At 44.6% G+C, this 5088-nt stretch overlaps 1 non-coding gene across 1 annotated transcript; it reads right to left on the reverse strand.

Moving 5' to 3' along the window:
• Positions 1 to 2813: 2813 nt before the first annotated feature.
• Positions 2814 to 2885, reverse strand: trnae-cuc (transfer RNA glutamic acid (anticodon CUC)). The gene has a single exon. It is a non-coding gene; the product is annotated as a tRNA-Glu (tRNA).
• Positions 2886 to 5088: the final 2203 nt, after the last annotated feature.

Here is a 5088-nt window from a genome sequence, read left to right on the forward strand (position 1 = left end):
CACTGCGCATGCGCGACATCCTTGCGCATGCGCACTGCAGTCCTGTGCTTGTGTCAGACACTTTCACTATTGAACAACCAGCAATATTGAATTTAATTTTGTTGTTGTTTGCAGAATGACACTAATCGTGAATAACAATTTATAACATCATTTATTATAATATGATATATGAATATATTATGTGCTGTGCTTTTTTAATGGAGCTTTGTTGTTGTTTGGAGCTTCATAATTTTCTAATCATCAATCTATAACTTTATGCTTCTGATTACTCGTGTTGGAAAACAGAGAAGGTCTCTAAGCACAGTATTTTTAAGCTACTTTTTTAGTTATTGTGACATAAATATGATTGTTGATTATGACCATGTATTATGGCCATGTATGCATGTTTATTCTATTCACATAGCGCTTTTAACAATAAGCATTGTCGCAAAGCAGCTTTACAGAATTTGAACGACTTAAAACATGAGCTAATTTTATCCCTAATCTATCCCCAATGAGCAAGCCTGTGGCGATGGTGGCAAGGAAAAACTCCCTCAGACGACATGAGGAAGAAACCGCGAAAGGAACCAGACTCAAAAGGGAACCCATCCTCATTTGGGCAACAACAGACAGCATGACTATAATATTAACAGTTTGAACATGAAGTCAGTTTCGCTGATGTTATAAACTCTTCATTGATGGAAACTTGAGTGCAAAACTGTTCATGACAACTGCAGTCCTAAAGTTAGCAAGTCAACTGTAGTCCTCAGCCATAAAAGCATTATACTGTAAGAGTCCAGAGCGTCTTCCAAGTGTGACTTTCAACTGTCCACATGGGGCCGTCCTCTACAGGAGCGATGCGATGAGACTCCAACCAGACACAGGGTACCAGGATGGATCAGGCAGATCTGAGGAGCAGAAGAGATCAGCATCTCGATCCCAGGACCGACATGTAACTCAGAGGGACAGATTTGGGGGGAGGGGGAGAGAGAGAGAGAGAGAGAGAGAGAGGGAGAGAAAACACAGGTTGTTAGGTATGCCCAATGTCACCTGAATAAGTAGGAACAGTATACATATTGCACTGAGTACAAGCAGGGACTCCGGCAACTAACTATGACAGCATAACTAAAAGGGGAGAGCCAGAAGGTAACACAGGCATGAGGGAGCCCTGGGACATAAAGCAGCAGCCACTACACTGTCAACAAACTCGAGTGAGCAAGCGAGTGGGGACTGACAACATCCATACATCCCAGTTTACCAAAACACTCTATGTCTGAGGACCCTCCAGATCTACACCTTTACCTCATAAACACCATTAACAAAAGGCTTGACTAAACAGATAGGTTTTCAGCCAAGACTTAAACACTGAGACTGTGTCTGATTCCCGAACACTACTTGGAAGAAGAAGAAGTCAGTCCCATATACATTTTCCGTACATTGGGGAGAGTGCCTGTTAGAGAGCACACTCTGTCTAGGCCACAGCATAGTGAGGTAGGGTGGCCAGTTCCTTTCCTCGCTGCCTTTTTGAATTCCCCCAGTGTTTCCACCAGGTCCCCATTCACTGCTGGGTGGACAGGAGGCGAGCCCCAGATCACCGTCCGAGACGAGAACCGGGGACCGTTCGCTTAGTGGTCAAGCGCTCTAACCACTTGGCCACTTCGCCTCACACTACTTGGAAGGCTGTTCCATAACTGTGGGGCTTTGTAAGAAAAGGCTCCGCCCCCTAATGTAGCCTTCACTATACGAAGTACCAGCAGATAGCCTGCACCTTTTGATCTAAGTAGGCGTGGCAGGTCATAGAGGAGCAGAAGTTCACTCAGGTACTGTGGTGCAAGACCATTCAGTGCTTTAAAGGTCAATAGTAGTACTTTATAATCAATACGAAATTTGATGATGAGATGAGATGAGATTTAACCCATCTGAAGCAATGCACACACATGTCTGTGAAGATTCTCAATCATCCAGGTCATAGTAAACTGTGGGTGGTAGAAAAGGGCAACTGGACTTGCTTGAAGATTCTTGAAAATGTTTCACCTCTCGTCATTGATCACTCTAAGGGGCAATCCTTTGATCACCCTGTTGACTTGCCATTCACACCCAGCCTCCAGTGACCCACACCAACATGATGCCTCAACAACACCTTAGATGAGCTTGTCATCAGAATTCTGATTCTGATTCTGATCCATGAGAGGATAAATACCTGATACTCCCTATTAGTCAGACAGAACTGAGGAAGCCTTTCGGACGAGAGGTGAAACGTTTTCAAGAATCTTCAAGCAAGTCCAGTTGCCCTTTTCTACCACCCACAATGCACACACACGTGAGCAATGAGCACCCAGAGCAGTGGGCAGCCATGCTAACAGCGCCCGGGGAGCAGGTGGGAGTTAGGTGCCTCAGCCCAAGGCAGTCCCATATTAACCTAACTTGCATGTCTTTGGACTGTGGGGGAAACTGGAGCAGACACGGGGAGAACATGCAAACGCCACACAGAAAGGCCCCCGAAATGATTTTGTCAGATGTTTTGTATAAAGTGTTTTTTATTTATCATTGCAAAAAATACAAATAAAAATGCTCTTTTTTCTCAAAATTCAGTGAGTGTGGATATAATAAAACAGTTTTTTCACTCAATCTCAGCTCATGTATGACTTGAGCTCATGGAATAACTGTCAAATGTATGTATGTATGTATGTATGTATGTAGCTGATGATACTAGTAGAGCTGTACCACATCCTAGAGCCTAAATCAATCCCTGAATATAATGTAGTGTTTAATTTAAGGTTCTGGTTGCATTATCATAATATATTTGTGGGAAAAAAAAAATTTAAAAACTTACTTTCCCTGACCGGGAATCGAACCCGGGCCGCGGCGGTGAGAGCGCCGAATCCTAACCACTAGACCACCAGGGAGCTACAGCAAACGGGAGAACTCTCACTATCAAAAATGAGTAAACCTGCTCCAAAAATCAGTAGTCTGCTATGTCGTACCCAGGAGTTAGAAGGATAAAGTTCGCTCCTTATTCGCAGCTCTTTATTCAAAATTTCCGTTCCACCTTAAATACTGTGCAGCCGACTGCAATGACGCGATTGCGCCTCTAGGGGGAACCATTTCCAAGAAAGACAAAAAAAAGCTAACAAGCCTTTATTTGTCACACGTGAAATTTAACCTCTGCATTTAACCCATCTGTAGCAATGCGCACACACACAGAGCAGTGAGCAGCTATGCTACAGCGCCCAGGGAGCAGTTGTGGGTTAGGTGCCTTGCTCAAGGGCACTTCAGCCCAACCTCAGATTTTCTCTAAATTTGGTGACATTTAGTTTATCCACTCCCAATTCTGAACTATCTCTCTACAGTTTATTATTCTGTAGCTTAACAAAATATTATTTAACCTTATAGCAAGGGAGTAACTTTGATTTTGACATTGGTGGGGACACAAAAGTGATCCAAGGCAGTTACCAATATTCGTCTGTAGGTGGCAGTAAAGGACCATGGATTTGTTGTATCTCGCCTAGCCTAGTAGTAGTAGAAAGAGGTCTCTGTAAAACGGTGAACGCAGTAGACTCAGCAGCTGTCACGCTGTTGATTCTGAAATGCAAGTCGCACATCTGCATGGCCATGCAGTAGCCTACATCTGACTACTTACATTCTGTAAAACCATTAGGTCTATAAATTTAACATTCATTCATCGAGGATATTATCTAACACCAAGTTACATTGCTCCAGCATTCCTTTTCTCTGCAGCTATGCAGCTAGCTCTGATGCGTCCTGTCACGTTGCTAAACCTGCCTAAGGAACCACAGCAATACTTTTATGAAGGGTTTCCATACATCAAAAGGATTTTGTTGAGTTTTTAAAGCTTGACAGAAACCCTGCACTTACATTCTTGACTGTGAAGAAGAATGAACAAATATCTCGTTTCTGGGGAGGGGGGCCGTCATCCATGATACTCAAGTCAGCATGCGAGTCGTAGGGCAAGCATGCATGGACATCGAAGTCCAACTCAATTTGTAGGCTGACGGAGAGTGGGGGGGGGGGGGGGGGGGGTGCATGGGGTAGGTCAGGTGTGTACGTGTGAGATATGGGGGGTTGATGGGCAGGTAGTCACATCTGCTGTGGGAAGTGTGCTGCTTTTACAGCAGATGGAGTGACAGCTGGGATAGCCAACCATGTAAGTTAGCGAGAAACAGGTAGCTAATCAGAGAATGATATCTACGTTAGAGGGGGGATTATTAGCAGTGTCATACATTTAACCCTTTGTGTGCCATATAATCATTGCTCAGGTTAGGACATCGGTTTTATTGATCATGATTACACAGTAGCGGCTGAATATTGGTAGGGACACGTCCCTAGCGTCCCTACCCAAAATTACGCCCTAGCCTTATAGACACCACAAAGTATTGCGTAGAAGTGTTTTGGTTCCTACCTCTGCCAACTTTGATGGAGGATGGTATGTTTGCACCTCCATTTGTTCGTTTGTCTGTTTTCAACATAACTCAAAAAGTAGCAAACAGATTTTGATGAAATTTTGAAGAAAGGTGGGCCATGAGCCAAGAAACAATTGATTAGATTTTGATGCAAATCCAAATACATGGCTCAGCAAAGGTTTGCACTTTACCGAGTTCTCTTCTAGGTATGTACATTTTATTATGTCCGTGTGAATATACTGTACATGAAATTGATATGGGGCGGCACGGTGGTGTAGTGGTTAGCGCTGTCGCCTCACAGCAAGAAGGTCCTGGGTTCGAGCCCCGGGGCCGGCAAGGGCCTTTCTGTGTGGAGTTTGCATGTTCTCCCCGTGTCCACGTGGGTTTCCTCCGGGTGCTCCGGTTTCCCCCACAGTCCAAAGACATGCAGGTTAGGTTAACTGGTGACTCTAAATTGACCGTAGGTGTGAATGTGAGTGTGAATGGTTGTCTGTGTCTATGTGTCAGCCCTGTGATGACCTGGCGACTTGTCCAGGGTGTACCCCGCCTTTCGCCCGTAGTCAGCTGGGATAGGCTCCAGCTTGCCTGCGACCCTGTAGAAGGATAAAGCGGCTAGAGATAATGAGATGAGATGAGATGAAATTGATATGACTTCCCCAACTGACATGGCCGCAAATCCACAGCACAA

The sequence above is a fragment of the Neoarius graeffei genome, chromosome 22 (genome assembly GCF_027579695.1).
Source record: "Neoarius graeffei isolate fNeoGra1 chromosome 22, fNeoGra1.pri, whole genome shotgun sequence".
Classification (NCBI taxonomy): Eukaryota; Metazoa; Chordata; class Actinopteri; order Siluriformes; family Ariidae; genus Neoarius; species Neoarius graeffei.